Consider the following 27,952-nt stretch of genomic DNA (forward strand, 5'->3'; position numbering starts at 1 on the left):
TGTCTCCTTTCATTTTTTTTAATGTAAGTCTTCTGTTTTTTATAGTCAACAGTTTGTCAGTTTTTTTTTTAATCTTTTAAAAAAAAAAACAGCTCTCAGTTTTATTGATCTTTTCTGTTTTCTGGTCTTTATTTCGTTTTTTTTTGCTCTAATCTTTGTATTTCCTTCCTTCTGCTAACTTTTGGGCTTCATTTGTTCTTCTTTTTCTAGTCCCTGGAGGTGTAATGTTAGATTGTTTATTTGAGATCTTTCTCTTTTCTTAATGTAGGCATTTTGCTATAAACATCCCTCTTTGAACTGTGTTGCTGCATTTCATTAGTTTTGATATGTTGCATTTCCATTTTTTGTTTCAAGGTGTGTTTTATTTTTCTTTTGATTTCTTCTTTGATCCATTAGTTGTTTAGGAGTTTGTTGTTTAATTTCCACATATGTGTGAATTTTCAATTTTTGCTTCTGTAACTGATTTCTGTTTTCATACCATTGTGGTCAAAAAAGGTACTTCATATGATTTCAGTCTTCTTAAGTTTTCTGAGACATGTTTTGTGGCCTAATACATGATCTGTCCTGGACAGTGTTCCTTGTGTGCTTGAAAGCAATGTGCATTCTGCTGCTGTTACATAGCATGTTCTATAAATGTCTGTTAGATCCTTTGGGCTAAGGTATGCTAAGTTGCATCAGTCGTGTCTGACTCTTTTGCGACCCCATGGACTGGCAGGTGCCAGGCTCTTCTGTCCATGGGATTCTCCAGGTAAGAATACTAGAGTGGGTTGCCATTTCCTTCTCCAGGGGATCTTCCAGATCCAGGGATCGAACCCACATCTCTTATGTCTCCTGCATTGGCAGGCAGGTTCTCTCCTAGTGCCACCTGGGAAGACCTGGGTTACAGTATGGTTCAACTTTAATGTTTCATATTGATTTTCTGCTTGGATGATTATTCAGCATTGAAAATGGGATACTGAATTCCCCTAATATTATTGTTTTGTTTATTTTTCTCTTCAGATTGTTTAGTATTTGTTTTATATATTTAGGTGCTCTAATGTTGGGTGCATATATGTTTCAATTGTTATATATTTTTGACTCCTTTATCATAATATAATGACTTTCTTTGCTTTTTGTACAGTTTTTGACTTCAAGTCTATCCTGTCTGATGCAAATATAGCTACCCTTTTCTCTTTAGGATGCCGTTAGCATGGAGTGTCTTTTTCCATTCCTTTACTTTAAACATATGTGTGTCCTTAAAGCTGAAGTGTCTCTTGTAGGCAGCAGACAGTTGGGTCTTCTTGTTTTCTCCATTCAGCTACTCTGTATCTTTTGTATGGAGAGTTTAATCCATTTGCATTTAAAGTAATCATCAATAGGTAAGGACTTACTAGTGTGGTGTAAGTGACTTACTAGTCACTCAGTCATGGCTGACTCTTTTGCAATCCCATGGACTGTACCCTGTCAGGCTTCTCTGTCCATGGATTTCCCAGGCAGGGATACTGGAGTAGATTGCCATTTCCTTTCTCCAGGGATCAGCCTGACCCAGGGATCAAACCCACATCTCCTGCATTGCAGTCAGATGCTTTACCACAGAGTCACCAGGGAAGCCCCAAGCACATACTAAGGCCATCTTGCTAATTGTTTTTTAACTGTTCTCTAGTTCCTTTGTTCCTTTCTTGCTGATTTGCTTTGTGAATTGATGATTTTCCCATTCTGCTGCTGCTAAGGCACTTCAGTCGTGTCCGACTCTGTGCGACCCCATGGACGGCAGTCCGCCAGGCTCCCCCATCCCTGGGATTCCCCAGGCAAGAACACTGGAGTGGGTTGCCATTTCCTTCTCCAATGCATGCATGCATGCTAAGTTGCTTCAGTCGTGTCTGACTCTGTGCAGCCCCGCAGACAGCAGCTCACCAGGCTTCTCTGTCCACAGGATTCTCTGGGCAAGAATTCTGGAGTGGGTTGCCTTTTCCTTCTCCAGATTTCTCCCTAATGGTTTGCTTTTATTAATTTCTCTTTATCTTTGTGTGTCTACTGTAAATTTTTGCTTTGTGCTTACTATGAAACTTACACAAAACATCTGATAGCTATAACAGTCTATTTCAATCGGATAACTTTGATCACAAAAATTCTACTCTTTTCCCTCGTTTCATGTTTATGATGTCACAGTTTATGTCTTATTATATTGTATATCCATTAACAAATTATTGTAGCTATAGTTATTTGTAATACCTTTGTCCTTTATCCTTTATACTGGAGTTAACACTATACCACTGTATTAGAGTATTCTGAATTTGACTGTATAGTTACCTTTACCAGTATATCTTATATGTTTATATCTTTTTATGTGATGAATTAGTACCCTTTCATTTAAGCTTGAGAATTCCTTTTATCATTTCTTATCAGTCTAGTGGCAATGAACTCCAGCAGCTTTTGATTCTCTGGGAAAGACTTTATGTCTCCATTTCTTTAAAATTATTTTGTATTGAAGTGCTGTTGCATTAACATTGTTGTATCAGTTTTTACTGTACGGCAGAATTAATCAGCCGTGCATACACATATAATCCGTCCCTTTGAACTTCCTTCCCATTCACATCACTGTTGCATTAAGTAGAGATACCTGTGCTGTACAGAGAGTTCTCACTACTTGTCTGTTTTATGCATAGTATCAATAGTGTGTGTGTGTCTGTTCCAATCTCCCAGTTCCTTCTACCCCTCCCTCTCTCCCCCCTTGGGCAACTATGGATTTTGTGCGGTTTTGTTTGACATAGACTCAGGTTTAAAGTCTTTGCTCCTTGGAATTACACTTGGAACTCTACTGGAAAATGTTACCCTTCTCTTTTCTCTATAATATTGATATACCTGTCACATTCGAGCAGGACCCACGATTAATCTAAATACGCAGGTGTTCCTAACTGAGGCCGGAGGTTTGAATTTGCTTCATTCTATGCAGTCTGTTTTAATTTTGATTAATTGCCATCAGGAATAATAACTCCTCAGCGCAGATCATTAGGAAGCTACAGAATCGATTATGTTTAGCTACAGAATATGTAAAGCTAGTTACCACCACTGAAATGATCATAGATACCCTTGATGTTGAAATGTTGTGCATGCAAGGAATACTTAGGTCATTCCAGCTGGATTTCAGAAACAAATTAAAATGGAATTGGAAATGCCTTTTCATAAATAAGTTAGCTTTCAAAGTTGCACTTTTTTTCCCTCAGTAGATTTTTAATTCTGATGTGAAAATCAGTAACATCATCCGGTAGTTATGGTTGGTAGAAATAATATACTTTAGGTATATGCTTGAAAATTTATCTCAGTACATATCTGCAATAATTAGGTGGGAGACTCGAGCCCCCGACGTGTAAGAAAGGACCCTGGCTTACCTGCTGGCCTCTACCTGAGACCCCTGCCTTAGCTGAGTCACTAAATGCTTCACTTTGTGACTGAGACGTTAGCCTCCCAACTTCCTTACTTGTCGTATAATTTCTTCTTGGCCCACTCATGCGTGACCCTTTGCGCTCACTGTCCCTGGAACACTCCTCCTCCCCCTTGTCACCTGGCTGTCTCTTCACACCGAGGACTTCCTTGACCTGCTCCCCACTCTAGGGAGCTTCGTTGGTTGCATCACTCCCCCAGGTGGCTCCTCCATGTGTCGCATTGCACACTGGACCATTTCTACATAACTGCTGTCACATTTATTGTCACTAAATGTCCATCTCCTGTTAGAGGAAAGTTTGTCTTGCGTCCCTGCAGCTCTGGTTCAGTGGTTTGTAACCTTTTTGTCTTCACACACTCCTTTGAGAATCTGATGAAAACGATTAACTTCCCCTCTAGACAAAGTAGTCTTAACTTTTACAGATAATTTCGAGGAGTTCTGGGACACTCTAAGTCCATCTGTGGACCCTAGCAGTTCATGGACCCCTGACTAAGAACTGCCGTACTAGCTCCTGGATATATCTGGATATATCACTTAACAGATGCTTGCCATTGTTCTAAGCACTTAACAGATCTGCCCCATTTATTCCTTGCAACAACATTATGAGAAAGATACTATAATTATCCCCAATCTACAGATGAGGAAACTGAGGAATGGCACAGAAGTGACTTGGCCGAGGCTGATCCTGAGTCTTCTCTTAAGCAGCCTGCTCTGTTATCCATGGCACTACATCGTCTCTCATGATCCTGTTCATAAAAGGTGCTGCACAAGTGTCTATTGAATGAACCATGAAAGGAAGGAAAGTAATAGTGTTATATATCAGAAACTATGAATAAGGTTAAAGTCATGCAGAAAATGAAGAGGCTTGCCATTCAAATGGTCTTTCAGTGGAATAAATAGCATAGGAGGTAAGCTACACTTACCTGGTTAAGAACCTGCCTGCCAATGCAGGAGACATAAGAGATGTGGGTTCCATCCCTGGGTCAGGAAGATCCGCTGCAGGAGGGCATGGCAACACACTCCAGTATTCTTGCCTGGAGAAGCCCATGGACAGAGGAGCCTGGTGGGCTACAGTCCCTGGGACTGCACAGAGTTGGAATGACTGAAGCGACGTAGCACGCATGCACAACCTTCAGTTAGCTTTAAGGATAAGAGGTAAAATGGCATGGAACTTTCACTGAACACTTAATGCATGCCTGACATAGAATTTGTAGTTCATGAACAGACTATATTATGTAACAGTGGTAACAGACCTGGAGATACAGTTGCATTTTGAGTCCACTGTTGACTCTGGGGAAGGACTGAATGGAAATATGTAATATGCCATGTTGTTTAAAGCAGGCACTTAGAAAGCACAGTTTGTAAAAGCCTGTCTATTGACTCCCAATGGCATTTAAGGAATGGAAGTATTACTGCTAGAATGGAGAAGAGTTAAGGAGGGAGGGTAGGGTCAGTTTTGTCTTCCTTTTAATGAAGATAAGACTTTTAAGTCTTTTGTGATTAGAAAGAGTTACACAATTACAGTTAGATGTGAATAGGACTTTTACTCAGTAGCATGTGTGCATGTGTGCACGCTCATATGCGCGCACACACACACGCATACATACTACTCTGGTTTCAGAAAGGCGAGAAGGGCAGGTGTGAAAGACGGAGGAAAAGAGACAAATATCTTATTATCATGTGCCAGTAATTACATTAAATGATTCCAAACAGACACTCCCAGCTGATCTAGCCTCTAGTTCCTATGATGGCCAATGGTTTGATGGGTCAGATGTCTGGTACTACTCGGCTGCAGTGGGGATCTGGCAGGAGAAGCAGCAACAGGGAAACTTTTTGTGCTCAGAGAAGCTTGTAGTCTTCTTCAGAAGCATAGGAGAATATTACACGAATGATTCTAATCCCTGTCTGTTTTAACCACACTCAAGAAAATGCATCTGGTGTCATTCATCCCCTGTGGTTGCAAAGGCCAGTCTTACTGTGTTCTGCATATCTGAGTCAGGAGATTCATCTCCAGGTGGTGCCTTGAATCACTGCTAGCCTGTCTGTAGAGGTGGGTCCATTGTGCACAGGGCCCACACCTACCTGTAAAGCTCTCGAGGATATGAATCTGTGTGTTTGGTGGGGAGGCACACCGCAGGTCAATCCCAGAGATCAAGGATGTTTGACACTGGTCATCATCCAAGTTTCTGTCCTCATGGTGGATCTCCGTAATAGTCAAAGTACTTATGACTCCATCTCACAAATTGTGAGTGTTGGTGATACCTTTCCCGTCAGTCATTTTAATTGGCCTCACATTATCCACATCAGACTCTAGGTATTTTGGTTTCTCAGTGTCAATATATTTGGGTGAAGGAGAATGATATAAAGAACAGACTAAGACTGGACTTTTTGGAGCTAAATTTGGAGAAATTTTCATTTTTTTTTTTTTTTAATTTTTATTTTATTTTTTTTTTTTATTTTCTTTTTTTTTTTTATTAAGTTTATTAAATATTTTAAAAAAAAATCACATGCTCCCCATCCTGAACCCTCCTCCCTCCCAACCTCCCCATACCATCCCCCTGGGCCTTCCCAGCGCACCAGCCCCAAGCATCCAGCATCGTGCACTGAACCTGGACTGGCATCTCGTTTCATACATGACATTTCACATGTTTCAATGACATTCTCCCAAATCTTCCCACCCTCTCCCACAGAGTCCATAAGACTGTTCTATACATCAGTGTCTCTTTTGCTGTCTCGTACACAGGGTTTTTTTATAGTATAAAAATATTGTCTGCAAATGTTATAGCAAGCTATTTGAAATATTGGGTTGTAAATGTTTAAAAATTTTTCTAATGCTAGCTTGAATATTCTTTTATAATAGCTGTTTTAAACTACAAGCAGTATGGAACTCTTACTTTGAATTATAGTCCTTTTCTATAAGAAATCATCAGCAGAAGGCTAAATCAAGCCAGCTCTCCACTGAGTTACAATCATGGAGACTCTAATGATATGGGCTGCATCTCGAGTTGTGTTGTGATTCATTAAAATTCTTTTTACCCCTTTTCAATGGGGTGCATATCAGCATTCTAAATTCTAGTCTCTTCCTGTTTCAAAAAAATGTAGACAGTTAATAGAGTATATTTGTATCTCATTTGTTTGTGAATTTGATTTTGCAATGATCTCTTTGTCCCTTCACTTCTGTAACCCTCTGCTGTGCCTATACTACCAGTCAAAATGCAAATTTCCTTAGAGGCCTGCCCTGACTATCCCTAGCAAAAGAATTTTGATCTTGCAAGAATGATTTGCATTTGGATGAAGGATTCCCACCACATGTATGAATTCGCACCTGGATGTAAATCCAGGGAGAGGGGGCTCAGTGGTGGGCTTGGGGAGAGGGAGCTGAAAACTTTGGGGGTGAAGGGAGGTGTTATACTACATGAGGAATGCAACCTCGTGAGACAGAACAGGACTGAGAGTGAAGGCTTTGATTTTTGCCCTTTTGGAAGTTCTGCAAAGGTTTGTATCCAGAAGATGTTGCTCCATGTTGTCAGGGCAGTTGAGTTTATGTCAGTATTCTGCCCTTTGGCTTTCAAAGATAATTCTGGGCAGCCCAACTAGGAGAGGTTATCAGGTCCCCTGCCTGCTGTTGGGGATCACTGTTTTACTTGTGTAAACTGCATGTGGGAATGTGTATCTTTCCTCATCACGGATCATATCCTTTCTGTAACTAGGCACCCAGGGAAGTCTGGAAGTTTCCCTCCTAGGGATGCGTAGCCTTGGAGCTGCCCATGTGAAGTTTATCTTTGCTTGTTCTAATGTTTGCTATCTGGAGAGGATTATCCAGGGAATCATTTAGCTTAGGTGTGAGGCTGATCTTTTTCATGTCTTCTCCCCTTGTGAAAACATCAGGGCTTTAGATTACAAACCAAACCTAATTCCTTCAGGAAGAGTGGACTCTCAGGAGAAAATAGGAAAAGTCAAGGATTAGTGAAAATTGGGATACAATGTGTTTTTCTCTACACTTTTTGGAGAAGAAGGGCCTATGATTTATGTTGGAGTTCTGCTCTGTGTTTTAAGATGTGAATCAGAATCTTTTAGAAACCATTGCTTTTTCCAAGTCAAGAGCAGAAAATGAAGTTAGAAGTAACTTTTAATACATATCCAGTTACCTGAATATTATTTTACCAGTCTGAATAAAGAGAGAGAACATGATTTTAGATTATATATTATAGTTTAATATTTGTTAATGACCTCATAAAAATTAAATCAGATTGTGCATCATGTAGTCTACATTTTAACTAATGTAGTTTTAATATAGGGACTTTTGAGCATAGTTCAGTATTACTAATCACAGTAAGTATACTGGTTAAGGGTTACATACTATAAGAAGATAAAAATATTTGAGCTGATTAGGAGTTTTATCTAATTACACTGGTCCATTAAAAAAAGTCTTGGCTAAATGGCAAAATCATAATACCTAAACTTATTGCTGGAAATTCAAATCCTGTCTCTCTAGCTTTCTCCTCTCTTTATCCTGTGGAACATGATGTACCAAAGATTTTATTCTGCAAGTTTTTGCTAGATTATTTCAACAGCTCTCCCTCCAAATTCCTTCTGTAAGAGTCATTGCTTTTTTTGAACAGTGACTGTCTCTATAATTTGGGCCTTGCACCCCTGGAAATCCTTGGAGTTCTTTTAAGGGGTCCTGGAATCTATATTTATACCAAGTACTATCAAGGACAGAATAAATAATGTATTGGAATATATGCAGATTTTTCATGTGTAGGTTGCTGTTGGCATGATTCATAAATACAAAATATGCTGCTTTCACAGTAGCTTTTGGTAGTCTCAATCAACACAGACTAAAACAAAACTATCATTAGGTAGAACAGGGGCTCTCATACTTGAAAAGCTTGGAAACTACTAGAGAAAAGGAGTGGAAAATGCCACAAATATGGCACATTTCCATTTGAACTGAAGTTCCTTGTGTATACTTCTGAATTTGTTGTTTAGTCACTAAGTCAGGTCTGACTCTTTGGGACCCCATGGACTATAGTCCCCAAGGCTCCTCTGTCCATGGGATTTTCTAGGCAAGAATACTGGAGTGGGTTGACATTTCCTTCTCCAAGGGATCTTCCTGACCCAGGGATAGAACCCAAGTCTCCTGCATTGGCAAGTGGATTCTTTTAGCACTGAGCGACCAGGGAAGCCCATGCCTCTGAATTGGGCATAGTCAAAAAGTTATTCCAGTCTAAGAATGAATCAGGCTTACATAACACACTGGTAACAAAAGTGTAGAGTCTTAGGATTTGTGGGGGAGAAAAGGAGCCTGTTCAAATGATCTGCTAATATGAAGTTTGTTTGTTTTTTTTTTCCCATAATGCTTTCAAATTACCACACTGTGGCTAAGTAGATGACAGCTGGCCTCAGAGGTCTATAAACTCATTTTTATTGTGTTTCGGGCCAGCCAGTATGCATTGAATCAAATTAAGGAGAACACTCCACAAAACGTACCCAGCTCCGCCCGCTTCTCCAAGCTGAGCTCCATTTCTCCAGACCCGGGGTCGATGCTGGGTCTAGAAAACCAGAGTGGTGGGTGCAGAGACCAGCAAGAGGCAGATGTACCAAGGCCAAGTTGCAAAGACAAAACATCCTACTTGTTGAAGGATAGAACTGAGAACTCACAGATGGAGCACATAATCCGTGTTGAGTTCACACCTACCCTCTGCTAGAAACAAAACCTATAGTCTAACATTGGGATAGAAAGGACTAGGCCAGGAGGAGGCATTTCTAAGCACCAGAGTTGTCAACTGCCTGGAAAAAACTGCTTCTACTCTGAGTAGGCAAATCAGTCCATTCATTTGATACACTCCCCAGAAGTTTTTACTGTTTATAAATAACTGCAGCTCTCTTTCATGTTTCCACCTTCTGGGTCTGAGGACAGAAGGGAATGGGGCCTGGTAACCTTCATCTGCAACTAAGAAACAGTTTATGGCCGGCCAGGTGCAAACGCCCTATCTAATCTCTGCCTATGTCTGTCTTGGAGCAGCTGCAGCAGTTGGAGAGAGTTATTAAATATCAAGGAAATGTTTGTGCCAATATTGTCCCACTTCAGGGAGGTAAAAGAAGTTTACAAGTTGTTTTCCATTTAGAAAGAGTGACAGTCATCACTGTGGAAAAGCTATTTTTATAGAGATCTCAACAATGGGGGTGAGGAAAAAGTGATCAAGTCCAAATGGAGAGTCTTTATCAGTCTGTTTCCTTTTCGGCACCATGGCCCCTACAGGCGCAAAAGCATTTAAATGTTCTTTTCTTACTGCCACTGGTTCGCTGTGACTGTGGACAGGATCCTCATGTCTCAGAGCTTAAAGTATGTTCACCTGGAAAACGAAAGTTTTCTTTAAGGCCTCCTGAATGCTCAAGGATATTTTAAAGGTTAATAATATAATTCTGGGTACAGTAAAATGAGATCTTGAAGAAAGACAGTATAAGACCAAAGGAAGTTTTGTATGAATTATTCAGACAGGGTGGTACAGTGCAGTGAACACTGGCTAAGAATCTGAGAGTAAGCATGGGCTCCCTGACTTGCTGAGAGCCTGAGGTGGAACAAGGCATCTGAGCCCAGTTCCCTTATCTGTAAGTACCATGAGGAGTTGATCTTTGCAAGACCCCTTTAGTTTTACAAATCTATACTGAATGCGTATTACCAATCCAGGAGAGGGGTAGACACTGTGTCAAATATAAAAGAAATAAGATATAATCCATGTGTTTTTATAATGGAGATAAGACTAGCACAGGCAAAACAATTACCTATTGACATGACATTTTTTACAAAGTAAGATATTAATGTAAGAACAATCTTTATATGTGTATGTATATATATGTGTGTGTGTGTGTGTATATATATATGCCTGCATGCTAAGTTGATTCAGTGGTGTCCAACTCTTTTGTGACCCTATGGACTGTAGCCCACCAGGCTCCTCTGTCCATGGGATTCTCCAGGCAAGAATATTGGAGTGGGTTGCAATGTCCTCCTCCAGGGGATCTTCATGACCCAGGGATCCAACCCACATCTCCTGCATCCCAGGCAGATTCCTTACCACTAGCACCATCTGGGAAACCCTGTTAATTACTTCTGTAGTATACTATTTCCTAAGGACAAGTGATCTACTGTCTAAAGAAGTTCATCAATCATGGACTACATTAATAGTATCACAGTATTTATGTCTAGGGAGATAATAGTCTGTCTTTTCTGATCAGAACATGTTTTCGGTGTTTTTGTAGTTTATTTTTATTTTTTGCTGCACTTGGTCTTTGTTGCTGAGCGTGGGCTCTCTCGAGTTGTGGCGAGCTGGGGCTACTCTCGGTTGCAGCGCTCGGGCTTCTCCACGGATGCTCTTGGTCCCATCCCGTGTCTCTCTGGAACTCCTATCAATCAACCCTACTATCTTCCATATCTCAACGGATCATTTTTACTAATAACTTTTCCTCAGCCAATAACTTTATTTTAAAAGTTTCTATCCTAAATAAATACCCGCCAAACCTCATGTGTAGAAATATGTACCTTTTAAACTACTGCTTCTAATGAGTCCTTGTTAACCATAGTTCTTAAAAGAATATTTAACGGCATATGCTGTCTCCACTTTTTGCCTCCCAGTCACACCTTCCTCATTTTCCAACTATGTTGAATATCATCAGCCTTTGCAAATACAATTGGCTTTAGAAGTCCAGATTGCTTACTGGGTGCTTGTATGTTAAGGGATGCTCATTTATCTGATTTGCATACAGAAATCATTCATAAGTCTGTTATGAAGTCTAGTTTTCACAAATGTGTTCTCCTACTAAATCAGGATGACTTTTAATTCACTTTGAAACTGTGAACCTAAACTCTGCATGATTTTATTGACTCGTTATTGGTTTTCTCATCATATTATTTTTAACATAATAAGGCTAACTACTTCAGCTCTTTTATACTTAGGAAATAATTTTGATGGTTATAACATTATTTTACTGTAGAAACGATGGTATGTTGAGTGATACAGTATATGAAAACTGGCTAGATTCATTTTTGAATTACCAGTGGAATAAGCATTTGTGACATGAAGGGTCTGAGAAAAGGAACCGTATTGGCTGCATCTACCCTGGGACCGGCATTGTCCAGCTCCACGGCCTCTGAGAATAGAAGAGACATAAATCCCTTTGGCAAAATGCTTTGCAAACAGAAGATTTCAAAAAGGCATGGCAAAGCTTAGGTTTCAGTTGCAAGTATAATATATTGCTAAGCTTCACCATCTAGACTATATCAGCAATACTGGTAGTGTTCAAAAGTTCTAATTCCTACCAGATTCAATTCTTAGACTGTTTCTGCATCCAGTGGATTGTAGCAAGCAATATCCTTCAAGGAAAAATTCCTAAAATTTCCTAAAAGTAGAAGTGCAACAGTAATTAATTTCCTGTTAAGATACAAAGAACAAGTTTTGTACAAGATTTGGCTTTTTTTTTTTTTTTTTTTTTTGCAGTTTCCTGTGCTTGACCAAAGCATGATTAGAACAAGAAATTGCCAAAGATAGGATGGAATGAGAGGCAGGGTCTAGGAACAGCAACGGGGTGGAGAATGAGCAGTGGTATGTAACTAGATCAAGTCCCATTACTAGGATTTACTCAGAAATTTACAGAATACTGTTATATTAGTGCCTGCATTTTAAAATAGTAGTTCCAATTTTTTAAAACACATTCACATGCACTATGCATTTGTAGGCGTTCCTCACAAAATGTACTCATTCTCAGCTTAAAGTTAATCAGCCGGAGATGGAGAAGGTCAATGATTTGCCCTGTGTCTTCTGCCTCCTAGCTCAAAGACCTTTCCCCAATGCCACAGGCATGCGCTTATTTACTTTTATCTCGTGGCTCAGATGGTAGAGAATCTGTCTGCAATGCGGGAGACCCAGATTTGATCCCTGGGTCAGGAAGATACCCTGTAGAAGGGCATGGCTACCCACTCCAGTATCCTTGCCTGGAGGATTCTGTGGACAGAGGAGCCTGGTGGGCTGCAGTCCATAGGATCACAAAGAGTCAGACATGACTGAGCGACTAACACTTTCACTTTCATCTCTTTTAGCTTCCATTTCTGAAATGAGAAAGGAGGCAGAGGGAGAGAGAAGTAGAGCTAGATTTGTTATTAGAATAAATGGAATAAGAAGGCAGTGATACTTGGGGAGAATTCTCCAAGCACATCTAGGTGCTAGAATAGAGCCCTCCATTAATAAACAAATAAGAAACTTGCACGGCTATGTGTTTTCCCAAAATAGACTGCATTTACAATCAACTTCTAAAGGCTGAAAACCCTTTCTCTACGTAACACAGGAAAAAACCCCCAAATTTTGTATTGAACTCTAACCTACACTTAGAGCCTGCATTTTAGCATATTTTACCAAACAACATTATTCAAAAGAGTTATGGCTTAGCATTAAACAGAACCAAGGGGGTAAAAAAAGAATAACTTCAAAGTGTCCCACAGGTACAAGAAACGGTGTTGGGAATCCTCTGTTAAAGCTGTATGAATCAAATAGCATGCAGTTATTTTGTAACTGGGCTCCCCTGGTGGCTCAGATGGTAAAGAATCTACCTGCAATGCAAGAGATCCCAGTTCAATGTCTGGGTCAGGAAGATCCCCTGGAGAAGGGAGTGGCTACCCAGTATAGTATTCTTGCCTGGAGAATTCCGTGGACAGATGAGCCTGGCCGGCTACAATCCATGGGGTTACAGAGTCAGACATGACTGAGTGACTAACATATTGTTTTGTAACTACCTTTCAGTCCCTTGCTGTAATTTTTCATTTGGTTATATGTGCTTTAAATATGAGCTTCCCCAAAGATCTGAAAACAATATTACAGAGAACATGGTGATTATCCTTAAAGTTACTTGGGTTCTCAAAGGGTAATTGCGGTTTAATTTGCTAGGTCTGAATTCCTATCATGACCTCATGGTAATCATGTACTTACTGAGTGACTTTGCATGGGTATGGGGACCTCAAAACACTGTGTACTGGCTATAAAGTACAGGGGAGCACTTGAGAACAGGTGCAGATCCAAAGTGGTGAGTGTGGTGTGTTTGTACAAGCACCTGGCGGTACAAGGCTTGCAATAAAGATTATTGCATGCGTGTGAGTATTGGGGGTACATGCAAACTCTCACCTGCAGGCTCCTTAGTTCTCTTGGAAGCTGACCAGTTCTCGGAGTAAACAACCTTTACCCCGTCAGTCAAGGGTCACTCCCACTTAGAAAGCTATACACCTCTGTCAAGCACTAGCTAGTCAAGGGAAGAGAAATATAAACGTCTCACCTTGCTTTAAAATCAAGAGCAACAAAAGTAAAAACATCTTTCATCAAATATAAGAAGTACAAGTACAGTTTGGGAGGGAGAACAAGAAAGATACAGAAGACAATGGAAGACCTTGAAGCATCAGAGAGCTGGGGTTTAATCAGAGAGATGAAGGCTGACCTGGAAATAGAGGCATTAATCTGCTAAGGGCTACTCCTATGAGCTTGCGAGAACCAATTGTTAAATATTCAGGAATCTTGGGAACAGGTTATTACTATTGGAGTCTTGAAATCAGGCATGGTGGGAGTATTTACACCATAAAAACTGGCAAACGCTACAAGCCAGGGCTTCTAGTCCCCACCCAAGCCAATTTACCAGGATATCTCTGAGTTAAAATATCATTAAAGGAACACTATAATGAAAACTCAGTTTTCTAATAATTCTTATGGGACAGCGTCTCCCTACTCACCAACTTTTAGACTTTAACCCTTCTCCTGTTGTTCAGTTGCTAAGTGGTGTCAGACTCTTTTGCAACCCCATAAACTGCAGCACGCCAGGCTTCCCTGTCCTTCACTGTCTCCTGGAGTTTGCTTAAACTCATGTCCATTGAGTCAGTGATGCCATCCAACCATCTCATTCTCTGTCATTCCCTTCTTCTCTTGCCCTCAGTCTTTCCCAGCAGCAGGGTCTTTTCCAATGAGTCAGTTCTTCACATCAGGTGGCAAAAGTGTTGGAACTTCAGCTTCAGCATCAGTCCTTCCAGTGAATGTTCAGGGTGGATCTCCTTTAGGATGGACTGGTTTGATCTCTTTGCTGTCCAAGAGACTCTCAAGAGTCTTCTCCAGCACCACAATTTGAAAACATCAATTCTTCGGCACTAAGCCTTCTTAATGGCCCAGCTCTCACATCCTTACATGACTACTGGAAAAACCACAGCTTTGACTATACTGATCTTTGTCGGCAAAGTAATGTCTCTCTTTTTAATCTGCTGTCTAAGTTTGTCATAGCTTTTCTTCCAAGGAGAAAGCGTCTTTTAATTTCATTGCTGCAGTCACTGTCCACAGTGATTTTGGAGCCCAAGAAAATAAAATCTGTGACTTCAAATCTCTGTTCCATTTTTTCCTTCATTCTGCAGCTCTGCCAACCCTCTCAAGAGACTGTTACAACTGAAAACTAATTTGTAAGAAGACTACGTGCTTAGTCGCTCAGTTGTGTCCAACTCTTTGTGACCCCATTAACTGTAGCCCACCAGGCTCCTTTGTCCATGGGATTCTTCAGGCGAGAATATTGGAATGGGTTGCCATTTCCTTCTCCAGGGGATCTTACTGACCCAGGGATCAAACTCATGTCTCTTCCATCTCCTGCATTGCAGGCAGATTCTTTACCACCTGAGCCACCAGGGAAGCCTGTATTTGCATATTAATATTCAAGAGCATAGATTTGAATTTGAACCCAGATCAGACAACCTGGGTTTGAATCCACAAACCTGTATATACCAGATGTGTGATTTAAATAATGCTCACCTGCTGGTGGCTCAGATGGTAAAGAATCGGCCTGCAATGTGGGAGACCTGGGTTCGATTTCTGAGTCCAGAGTCCAGAAGATCCCCTGGAGGAGGGAATGGCTACCCACTCTAGTATCCTTGGCTGGAGAATTCCATGGATGGAGGAGCCTGGCGGGTTACAGTCCAGGGGGATCACAAAATATCAGACGTGACTGAGCAGTTAACATTTTCATTTTTTTATCACCTCTTCAAGTTTTGGGTTGTGAAAGCATCAAAATAGCTCCCCAACGTAATGGAATCATTGCAGGAATAATATCTTCCTCATAGTGTTGCTGTAGATATTAAATAAGTTTTTTTCTTTTTAAATTTATTTTCTAATTGGAGGGAAATTGCTTTACAGTGTTGTTTTGTTTTCTGCTGTACAATGGGAATCAGTCATAATTATATATATCTATATCTCACCTCCCCCTTGAGCCTCCCTCCTCTCTGCCTACCCCACACCTCTAGATCATCACAGAGCACCAAGCTGGGCTCCCAGGGTTAATGAGTTATCACGTGTAGTGCATTTGGAACTCTGGCCATAGGAGGCCCTATGTGTGTCTCTATGGCTGTATTTCCCTGGGAAGATAATCGTGGGCATAGGCATACTGTAGACACTCACTAAATGGGAACTGCTTTTATTCTTCTTTCTGCAGTTCTGGTATTATTCAGAATTGGCATTTCACTCATGAGGGCTGATTGCACATTTTGTGTACAGCAATTCCTAATACAGTGTGCGGTTTTATTTTGGCTTCTCTTTAACCTCTAAATCGTGCTGAAACTGATGTCCATCAGTAATTTTTCGGTTGGATTGTGATGCTTTCTTAGATTCTACAATATATGCAAAAATAGCACCAGCCCTTCAAATCTCTGTTATCCACAAGGGTCAGGAACCACAGGGAAACCTTCCATTCTACAGAATCTTAAGTTGGTTGTGTATGTGTTTGTTTGTTTTCTGCCTATAATCTCTTTAAAATATCTTCACTTATCTCAGTCCAAAAAAGGTCAGTCTGCTATGCAGATCAATTAAATGAGATGGAGGAGGAGCAGGAGGAAGAAGAAGGGGGAAATAATCATGACTAACAGCCACTGGAAGCTTTGCCTGAGTGAGAATCCATGCTAAGTGGTTTTATGCATGAATATAAATATATGTATATTCATGAATATACATAACTTATGAGGTGCACAGTATTATGAGCCCTGTTTTATAGAAGAGGAAGCTGAGTCTTGTGGTAATGAACTTACCCAAAAAGTCTTAGAGATAATCAGTGGTACAGGATTCAAGGATAAGCCCTCTAAGCTGTGAACCTGTCACTTAACCATTGTACTTTGTACTCTTAAGCATTTTGGATTCTGAGTTTGAAATAAAGCAACATATTACAAGTTGGCATAATTAAATATATCACAACATGTAAACCCACTCTCCAGGAAAAACACCACCACCAAAGTTTTAGTATTTGCCTATTTCCATGGTGTAAATATTCCCAGTGTGGTTGATTTCAACTGCCTAGCTTTTATAATCCCTACACATCACTGATTAAATATGCCATAGGGTGCAAGAGGAGATTTTTATAAATACCAATGCGTGGACCATTTTTGCTTGGTGAGTGAGGACTTGAGAGAAGTCACAAGGAAAGATAGGGTGCCCTAGAGGAGGGGGAGAGGCGCTGTCAGAATCTCTCTGGCCCCTATGACCCACACTGACCATACACATTCAGGGCATGTAGTATCTGTAGTGGGTTCTAAGCCAAGCCTTTTGCTTAACCATTGTACTTTTTATTCTTAAGCGTTTTGGATTCTAGGGTTAAAATAAAGGAACGTAGTATAACTTGACATAATTAAATATATTACAACATGTAAACCAGCTTTCCAGAAAACACAACAACACTAAAGTTTTAGTATTTGTCCACTTCCATGGTGTAAATATTCCCAGTATATTCCCAGATTTCAAGTACCCAGCTTTTAGAATTCTTGCACATCACTGGGCGGTCAGCACCATCGCACAGACCTGCCATCGGAGGAGGGAGACGTGGACCCCCCTGGAAGGCCTCCTTGCCCCATAGAAATGATTTCCCACCTAGAGCTTTGGTGCTTGAAATCTGCCCCCAAGAGGTAGCCATGTCTTTTCTGGAAGCCCTAGGTTCCTCAAAAGTATGAGTGCCTCTGAGGAATTAAATGAAACCTTATGGATTATTTGTACCATCTGGGGGCTCATTTCCTGATAGCAAGTTTTGAAAGAAGGTGGCACGGTCAATTTCTGAGATTTGGATTCTTGAATGGGAGCTCAAAAAAGGGTACAGGAGAGATGGCTTCTGTTACCTCAAAGTAGAATCCTTGCTTTATTTAAATGTCACTTACTACTCATAGCAGTCACCTAATTACACGGAAGGCACTTTTCCATCCAGTTTTTTTTTTTTTTTTAATTTATTTATTTATTTGTAGGTCTTCCCTGATAGCTCAGTTGGTAAAGAATCAGCCTGCAATGCAGGAGACCCCAGTTTGATTCCTGGGTTGGGAAGATCCCCTGGAGAAGGGGCAGGCTACCCACTCCAGTATTCTTGGGCTTCCCTTGTGGCTCAGCTGGAAAAGAATCCGCTTGCAATGTGGGTGACCTGGGTTCAATCCATGGCTTGGGAAGATCCCCTGGAGAAGGGAAAGGCTATCCTCTCCAGTATTCTGGCCTGGAGAATTCCATGGACTGTATAGTCCATGGGGTCGCAAAAAGTCAGACATGACTGAGCAACTCTCATTTTCACTATTTATTTTTGACTGTGCTGGGTCTTCGTTGCGCGAGGCCTTTCTCTAGTTGTGGCGAGCGGGGACTTCTCTCTAGTTGTGGGGTGCATGGGCTTCTCATTGCAGTGGCTTCTCTGGCTGCAGAGCACAGGCTCTAGAGCGTGTGGGCTTCAGTTGCGGTTGCGGCGTGTGGACTCAGAAGTTGCAGCTTCCGGGCTCCAGAGCACAGGCTCAGTACTTGCGGTGCATGGGCTTAGTTGCTCTTTGGCACGTGGGATCTTCCAGGACCAGGAATTAAACCCTTGTCTCCTGCATTAATAGGTGGATTCTGCCCCACCCCCGAGCTTCCCAGGTGGTCCAGTTGTAGAGATATTTGACTGCCAAGGCAAGAGACACAAGAGACATGGGTTCAATCCCTAGGTTGGAAAGATCCCCTAGAGAAGGGAATGGCATCCTGCTCCAGTATTCTTGCCTGGAGAAGCCCATGGCTGGGAGCCTGGCCGGCTACAGTCCACGAGGTCACAAAGAGTCAGACATGACTGAGTAACAGAACACACACACACACCAGGGGAGACCACTCCTTCCAGTTTTGATCTCTCTGTGTGCTATTGAAAAACTTCCTCATTCAGTCAGGATTTGTGTCAAGAGAACCAAAGAAAGAAAGAAAAAATAACCAAATAAAAAGCAAACAGAGGACTTCCCTGATGGTCTAGTGGTTAAGATTCTGTGTTTCCACTGTTGGGGGTGCAGGTCCAATTCCTGGTTGGAGAACTAAGATTCCACATGCTATGGGGCACAGCCAAAAAAAAATTTTTTTAAGTGTTTAGTAAAAAAAGAAGCAAATAGAGAAATAAAATTCATAAGGCACAAATAGGGGGAAAATGGCTAAGTCCTCGCAGAACAACTGGCATGGGTCACGGTGGTGACTGTCTGTATGCAATCCGTACGATATGTGTCCTTCTGGTGTAGAACCGTAAATGCCTGTCCTCTGAGGGGCCCGTTGCAGATTGTGAGCACTTAGCACATCCCGTGCTCTCTGAATGTTGGGGATGTGAGATCTCCTTAAGGGCATGTCCTGTCAGAAGAAGGTGCCATGCAGATACTAGTATTGTTATTCTTTTGGTGCACATTTATAATTGACTTTCTGTTACACACTGCAGCAAGTTAAATTAATTCAGTATGATTACAGTCATTAAACAAATGCCTGGTAATGATGGCTTTTCTTATTTTAGCATTCCTCAAATCACTGGGGTGATACCATATAAGGCTGTTTGCTCTAGTGTCCATTAATTGGGATGCACAACCTGCCTTTTGCAGTAGAGCCCTGCACACTGCTTTATAGCAGCTGGACCATGATTTAAGGCTAACCACTGGATGAATTTACCTGCGAGCTTTCTCCTATTGCTCGTGCCATTCTGTTAGGTACAATTTACTAGTTCATTACGGCATACCAGTAGCTGAAGGCAATTTCTACCTGCTAAAAAAAAAAAAGGCATTGTGCTTTTAAAACCAAAACGCAGGCGAGAACTCTCACCATTCTTCTTTCGGTGCTGAAATGAACCCGAACAATAGGAACCGTGAAAGCTTTCACCTGTGTTTGCACTGGGACCGTCACCCCAAGAATCACTTGCCTTCCCAGCAAGCAGGACAGAAACAGTTAAGTCCCGAGGGCTGTGAGTTAAAAACTGTGCCTGAGAGACACGCAATGGGAGGTGTCCCTGCCAGGTGCGGGTTTGGGGGGGGGGGCGGGTAGCCCTGCCAGGTGCTGCCCTCCTGCAAGTCCGCTTCACAGTCAAGGCCATCTGACCGGTGCCACCCTCGAAGCTGACCCGCTTCTGCAGAGGACATTGAGCAATCACACCCTGCGAGTCAGCTGACTGCTGTGTCATTGCTGCTGCTTTCTGCATCACCGCTCTGCCCCAGCCCTGGCTCCTGCCGGTTCCTCGTCACAAGGCGTACAACTAGGCAAAAAAAAAGCGACAGTTTGAAAGTGGTCTGTTCCTGCTGCTACCTAGCATTTCTTCCTTGAGGAGCATTTACCTGTGTTTAGCCAGCAGCAGAGAAGCAGTCTGAATGCACACGATGGCTTCACACTTGGCAGCGTGCGTTTGCAGCAGAGCAGGTACTGCCCGGAGCCCGGTGGCCAGACCGCCCCGGTTGGAGCGCGGCTGGCTCCCCAGCACTTGTGGGAATAGTTTGTGGGCTTCTCACGAAGCGCGGCGCCCTACCTGTGGGATAAAGGCTAGGACAAAGGAGATGCTGATGCTGTGTGCCCAGCTGGGGCCTGGGCAGGCAGATTCCTCCACCGCACTGATGTTCCAAGCTCCCAGTTCGGGCGGCTCATGGTTGACTGGCCCAGATCCCCGGCTCCTCAGTTAGAACACGATTTAAAGGAGAAACCAGAATCACTGACCTAAATCCATCCCAGTCCTCTCTGGATTCGGGGACAAGCTGTCGACTAGCAGTGACACAGCCAGCCATCAAGTGGAGAATCTTTGCGACTGCAATCTGGGTGCAGGTGGAGCCTGGGAGATTGACAGTTTAATTGCGGTCCTCTGATGGCTTCTTCTTATTTTTCCTAAATAATCGTGCTCGCTTAAGTTGTACGGTTGCCTGGATTAGTCTGCCTTCCATGCAGTCTTCATCTGTGCTGGTTGGAAATCAGGGTGCCAGGCAAGCCTGTTTAGTGCTGGCTCCTTCCTGCGTGATGTTATTCAACTAGGATGGGTCATACCGACAACAAAGAAGGAAGCAGAAAGCATCATTTTATCTCCTCTTGTGATGTTAGTGGAACATAACTCTTCTTTGCAGCGATTCCCTCATCTTTGTGTGTGTGTGGGGGTGTGTGTGTGTGTGTGTGTGTGTGTATGTGCGTGTTTTAATTCATTGAATCAAAGAGCCTCACAGATATCATCATGAATGTGTGTGTATGTGTGTTTAAAATGATTTGGGGGAAAAAAAAGGCAGCCTGTGGAGACAGCGATTTGAGACAGCGCACGTTTAGGTTACTGCCAATTTGAAATACTTTGGGTTTGTGAAGCTGAGCCCTAAGGGACAAGCTGGGTAACTGAGAAAGAGATCGTAGATAAAGAAATAAAAATGACAAGCATAATGGAGGCTCTGCGGAAGGACCGTCAGAGCATCCGCTCTTGGATGGCAATTGCACCAGGCTGAGATTGAATAATTCATAGATTGAAATTACCCTGCTTTCACCTTTCCATTTAAACCGGCATGATCTGAATCTCTAATCAATTTCCAAGATAAAGGAAAATGCCAGTTTGAATCAGAAGAGCTTTTGAAAGCAGATGCGGCATCCCTGAGCCTGAATCTTTCAGTATCTTTCACAATTATCCCGTGAGAACTATGCTTCATCACGAAGCACCACTACCAGGGAAAATGACTCTGATTACAATAACAACAATAGAATACCATCAAATGATCGCTAATTTACCTAATTTGCTAAGACTGACTATATGCTTTTAATGCCCATGGTATGTCACCCTGCCTGGAACCCTGATCGCTCTCCCTCCGGAACAAAAATGAAGCAGAGTGTGCGATACCTCAACATTCTCCTAGGTTTCAATGTCTCTTTTGTTGGGTTTGCATTTGTATGTGTGTGTGTGTGTGTGTGTTTCGAATTCCTAGAGCCCAAATGGCAATTTGGGGAGATGGTGAGCCTGTTGTGGATTGGGGGTTGATTCTTCGGTATAGGAGAGTATGGACTTGCTAATTTTTACACCCTTTAAATTTTAATGTATACAAGCATGTGTTTACCGGAAGGGAGGGAAGATTCTATTCTGGGAGAGGAGATTAAAAAATGCAGCCAAGATGAAGTTTTCATCTTTGTCTCTATTTTGAAACAAATGCTGTCTGCTTTCAGGTTAGAGAGCCCAGGATTATAATCCTGGGGTGATACGTTAAAAACTTTGCAGGTTGACAGAAGCTCAAGAGACATCCAGTAATAACTGGATGCAGCCCCTTTTAAAGAGCATGTGAGTCTGAGTCAATCAATGAAGCTTCGGTCCTTGACTTTGGTTGTTGTTATTTGTGTCTGCTCGCTCTCTAAGCAGAAGTTTCACCTAAACAAGTGCTGCAGGTTCCATCTCTAGGGTCATTGTGTCACCCCAGGACAGTGGCATGGCTCTTCAAGCCTCCGTGGAGAACAGACTGTAGTCATTTAATAGGCGCAGGGACTTGTGGAATTTTACTCTCGCTAGCAGACAGTGTGCGGGCTCCCGCTACTGAAGTAAGTTCAGTTTGACTATCTAGATAGGATTTCTGGGATGACAGTCTCTGGTGGTTGAGGGAAGGTAGGGTTGAAAGGTACCTGTCCAATATTGTGAGTTTCTGGCTGAAGACTCTGAACTCTGGTATATTTCTTAATCCATTACCTCAGCTTTACCCTTCCCTGCACCCCTGCAAATACATTTGTCAGAAAGAGGTAAGTTCTGTTTCTAATTGTTTCTTTAGTCGATGATGTTCCTTGTCTGGTTTCAATGGGTATATGTTTTTTTATGTTGTGCTTTTTTTCCACTCACTGTTATTCTAATTAACCGTGGGATAACAAACAACTTTTTTCCTGTGTTTTCTAAATACAAAGAAAACATGGTGTTTTTAAAAAGTGATTTAAATATAATTTTTGTTTCTTTTCTCTGAATACATTCAAGGTTTTAAGGCTTTTCAAAAGAAAAGGGGAAACAATTTTACATACTACATAATTTATTTAAAAATAGCAAGAATTCACTGGAGATCAATTGTGTTACCATACTGTTTTGTGAGATAGCTCACATTTTAAATACTGAACCTATTATGCTTATCTTTTGAAAAAGAAGCTTGGCTCTTAGTGACAAAGGACTTTTCACAAACCTACACTGCCTAGATGCTAAAGTGTTTTCTTTTGTAGTAAAAAAAAAAAAAATAGCCTTGATATTTTGCACAAGGTTTTAACCTCCTGGCATTTTAAAGCTCTCCAATAGTCAAAACTGGAGCAGAGTAATTAATCATTGATTGAGTAAACTGGTATACAAGTCTATTATAAGTAATAACAGGTATCCCCAAAGTCTCTAAGAAAAATTGGAGATCAGATTTTTGTTACTTTTTTGGGAATCAGAAACTAATTTTATTCACTTGATAAAATAGCAAATTTTAAACATAGTTTTATGATTCAAGTATTTGTACTTCATATTCTTGGAAAATAAGGGGTTTGTTTTATTTTGTTAGGATGCGAGTGCCCCTAGTACTGTCTTGTATAAAAGCTTGATGACATTGAAATCCCCTTGTTTTGCCACCAAATAAGATGCAGTATTTAGAGCTGCTAACTTAAAAATCTTGAACTTTAGTATTTCTCTAAAATTAAATTTTCTCTTTACACTCTATTTAAGCCATCGAATGTATATGATAATAGTATTTTTAAATAAGTTCTTTAGATAAATTCTAATTCATTATTGACAAGTTTTTCACTATGGATGTGTCTTACAATGTTCTAGATAAGTATAACATAGCTTAAAAAGACTACCAGGATAACTTTACAACTGCAAATAATCTGAAAAATTAAAGAATCAACCATGAAAGTAGACTGGCAGGGGTTAGTTTTGGTGAATCTCAGATAGTCATAGCTTAACACTATTTTGCAACTTTTTCTTTTTTTTGAGCATGAGAAAGATAGGTAAAAAGTTATCCCTTGCCTCCTAATTCCTAACCCCGAGTCACTGCAGAGAGTCAGCTACAGTTAGAAGGAGTGATTTAAAGTATAAATACCTGGAACCATACTCACAGAATCTAGAAGAATGCCTTTAATGTGCTTTAAGATAGGGTGTACAAACTTTATCACATAATACCAAGAGTCTTTTCTGCAACACACATACTGTGGTGAAGAGATGCATTTCACATGTAGTCAAATAGAATATTCCTAGTTGACATGTGATTTCTCTAATTAGCATATGCTACAAGAACAATGGCGTAGTGTAGTTTTTCCTAAGTTTTAGGGGTATAGTTATGAAACATGTCTTTACCAAGTGCCAATATTTCTGCTGTCCTAGACTGCCAGAGAGAAAAAGGCAGGTGAGACAAAAGAAACAGGCGAAGAATATCAAAGACAAGCCCTCACATTAGTCAGTGAGGCTTTCTAAAAGATAGCATAATCAAAAAGATTGAGAATCTTGTGTCTGTGTCCTGGGTCTATGTACTGTCTTTTAAAGAGGAACTTCTCTCTAGTAAGAACATCTTACCAAAATTTTACTGTGAAAAATTTCAAGCATACAGAAAAGCTGAAAAGTACATTTAAACACCCACATACTAACCCCTTAGACTCTATAAACATCATTTTCCTATAGTGACTTCATCACATCTACATCCAGCTACGTACCCCTCTGTTCAGCCACCAGTTCCAGCTTATTGTTTTGTTGCATTTTAAGGCAATGGCACCCCACTCCAGTACTCTTGCCTGGAAAATCCCATGGATGGAGGAGGCTGGTAGGCTGCAGTCCATGGTGTCGCTAAAAGTTGGACATGACTGAGCGACTTCACTTTCACTTTTCACTTTCATGCATTGGAGGAGGAAATGGCAACCCACTCCAGTGTTCTTGCCTGGAGAATCCCAGGGACAGCAGGGTCTGGTGGGCTGCCGTCTATGGGGTCGCACAGAGTCGGACACGACTGAAGCGACTTAGCAGCAGCAGCAGCAAAGTAAGTTGCAGGCATCAGTATAGTTTACCTCTAAGGAGCTCTAGAAGGAGATGCCTGCTGAAGTGTTTAAAACTAGAATTCAACATTTGTTTATAGTGTTTTCCTTTAAGTCAAATTTATATATGACGAAGGTAGAATTTTGAGAAAATACTGTTTTTTTCTTATGCGGCAGTATTTCTTTAACATGATGAATGGCTGCCTGCAAAGCCTTACGATGCTGTGTTTTAAAGGTACTGCTCTTATCGTTTAGTTGCTAAGTCATGTCCAACTCTTGTGACCCCGTGGACTGTAGCCCGCCAGGCTCTGTCCATGGGATTTCTCAGGCAAGAATACTGGAGTGGGTTGCCATTTCCTTCTCCCTGTAAAGGTACAAATCCCATATCTATGGTGGAGGGAACAAGACCCTTCCCAGTCTGAATGCCCATCGCCCAGGTGAGCCTTCACCCACTAAGCCTAGGGACCACTAGGAATGCAGCATCAGTACTGGGATGCAGGAGGTTTCAGGTATGCATAGTTAATTTCCAAGGTCTATGCCCATACGTGGACCAGTTTTTCCTTATTTTATCTGCAGACACTTATAAAGTTACGCCTTTGCCTCTTTCATCATCACCAGCTGTTCTTTAACTTGGGTTCTTCTCTGCCTTTTCCATTTCCTGCCCTATTTTTCCCAGTTGGCTTTTCTCTTTTCCACTTTGTTCTGACTCCTTTTTTTTTTTTTTTTTCAGAACAAAGAAATAAATCTCTTTATTTTTCAAGTCATTCTTCTGCATGCAATTTCAGGGAAATGATTATGGGAAGCAGAGGTAGGGTAATAAAGAATCACAAGAACACTCACAGGGATTAATTTCTCTTGGTCATTTACGTTGTAAATATATAAATGAGTTAAGGGTTGCCCTCTCAAGACTTCTTCCTGTCTTGTGGGTGATATTTATCTGGTCCTTTCTTAGCTGGACACTACACCAAGCTCCTCTAAGATCTTCACTGGTGCAGCTCCTAAGAATGAGCACATTCTCTCTGCTTCCCAAACCTGCTGAGTTTCAGAGACTCAGCTTCTGGTCTCCAGTTCTGGTCCATAACACTTCTATCAGTGCAGCACCAAGCCCTGCTTCTTAAATTATGTTTTACCCTGACCCCTCAGGATGAGAAAATCCTCAAATCTTTGGTCCGTGTACACATGGCAGTCACTTTCTAGGTGACTTCTCCCTAGGGTCATCTTTCTTCATTCAGTTCAGTATACCTAAGGTTTTCATTAGATATTAGATAAAGAGATCATTAGAGCATTGTGATGGGGTCTGTCCTTGACTAGATTGCCACCAGTTTGCCTATTTTTATGAAGTGCTAGTTGGTTTTAACAGGCCGGTTAAAAGTTTAGGTTCTGTAATTAGACCTGGATTGTAATCTGTATTGTCACTTAACTAGCAACATTATTCTAAGCCAAGTTACTCAACCATTTTAAGCTTCACTTCTTCAAAGGTTGCTATGAGTATTAAATTACATATATATATGTAATTTATATACATTAATTACATATATATATATGTGTGTGTGTGTGCTTCCCAGGTGGCACAGTAGTAAAGAATCTGTCTGTCAATGTAGGAGACAAAAGAGACGTGGGTTTGATTCCTGGGTTGGAAAGATCCCCTGGAGCAGGAAATGGCAGCCCATTCCAGTATTCTTGCCTGGGAAATCCCATGGACAGAGGAGCCTGCTGGGCTACAGTCCATGGGGTTGAAAAGAGTTGGACATAACTGAGCACAGCACAACAGCAGCATATATAATATAGACATATATTTATATATAGACTATAATTTATATTTAAAACATTTTATTTATAATTATAAATTATGTATTTATATAAATGAAATGTATAACTATATAATATCATTAAGATATTTTCTTAGGTATATATCATGTATTTAGCACAATGCTTGGCCCCCACTTGCTAGTCAGTATATTTTAGTGTCCTTACCGTCATCATCGTGTCAACTGAAGGCGCCGTCGTCCTAGAACGCAACTGGCCTCCATCACTCAGTGCTTTCTAACAGATCCTAGCACACTGACCTCTCTTGTCATGCCCAAATTTGCTTATCTAAATGGACCTCCCATTAAAGTCCTCCCCTTCTCCCCAGCTTTCAGTCTGGGGTGGAGCAGAAACAACCAATAAACTCACTGAATGACCAAGCTCTTCCATGTGAGGTCTCCAAGATTTCCTCAGGTATTTCCCCTGTGAGACTGCCCTCTGTCTTTCAGAATTCTACTTTACAAAGTACAAAATACATACAAGCACAGGTTTAGTTTGATTTTGACAAAAGGGGGAGGCACAGGGTTTTCCTTCTAGGAGGGTCAAACGTAGAGTTGTGGAAGATTAATTTCCTACCACGTCATCCCTGACCCTTCCCATCCTACAAAACATAGCAGACAACCAAGGATATACCAGAGAAAACAACAGCCTTAAGACCCAGCAAGGGGGGCCTCTGCCCTGGGCACCATGCTTTCGAGAGTTATCCTTTAGAGGGTCCTGCCGTGGTCCCTCCGCTGTCATTCCCTGTCACAGCTTTCCCCACAGGGAGAGTCAGTGGGTCAAGGGGACCCCCCCTTGCAGAGCCTGTGCTTCTCTCTCTTGGAGAGCATGGTCCCTGGAACCCTGAATTCCTGCATCAACATCCTCGGCCTGCCTGGCTGAGGATAAAGGATGCTGCCAGTGTGTGCACTCCTGGACCCGAGACATGGGTGGAGGTGGCCGCCTCAGATTGTAGTCCAGCAGGACCCCGTGGAGCCTTCCTGGGAACAGGCCCCTCCCCCGTATCCTCTGATTTAACTCCTCCTCAAGTACCCAGATCACAGTGTCTGATGCCCGCTGCTGGAGTTGTTTTACAGATGAGAGAACCCCCACCAGATGGAAGATGTTAACAACTTGATGATCATGGCATGTAGCCCCCACGCCTACTGGGGGTTTTACTGATGGATCACGTTAACAGGTGTGACACCTGTTACCTCGCCATCAACCAATCAGAGGGTTGTGCACGAGCTATTCACGTACCCTGGGACGTCCCTCCCTCACCTGGCCTGTAAACGTGCTTTGCTGAAACCCACGGAGGAGTTGAGGCTTTTGAGCACTAGCTGTCCTGGTTTTCTTGCTTGGCGCCCTGCAGTAAACGCTGTTGTGCCCTTCACCACAGCCAGGTGTCAACAGATAGGCTTCGGTGTGCATGCTGGAGTCGGCCAAGGGGCTGGTCAGTCCAGAGGCTGCTGTCCGTAACCCCGCCAGG

The 27,952-nt window shown here is 41.7% G+C and overlaps 1 long non-coding RNA gene across 1 annotated transcript in view; it reads left to right on the forward strand.

Annotated features, from left to right (window-relative positions):
• The window catches only part of LOC147347656 (uncharacterized), a 71,047-nt gene continuing 43,095 nt past the window's right edge, over positions 1 to 27,952 (forward strand). The window contains exon 1 of the long non-coding RNA XR_015152421.1: positions 1 to 27,952. This exon is cut by the window's right edge and continues 73 nt beyond it. This is a non-coding gene — a long non-coding RNA (uncharacterized LOC147347656).

Source organism: Bos grunniens, chromosome 23 (genome assembly GCF_055505025.1).
Source record: "Bos grunniens cultivar Pamir isolate PY7600 chromosome 23, Bosgru_T2T1.0, whole genome shotgun sequence".
NCBI lineage: Eukaryota > Metazoa > Chordata > Mammalia > Artiodactyla > Bovidae > Bos > Bos grunniens.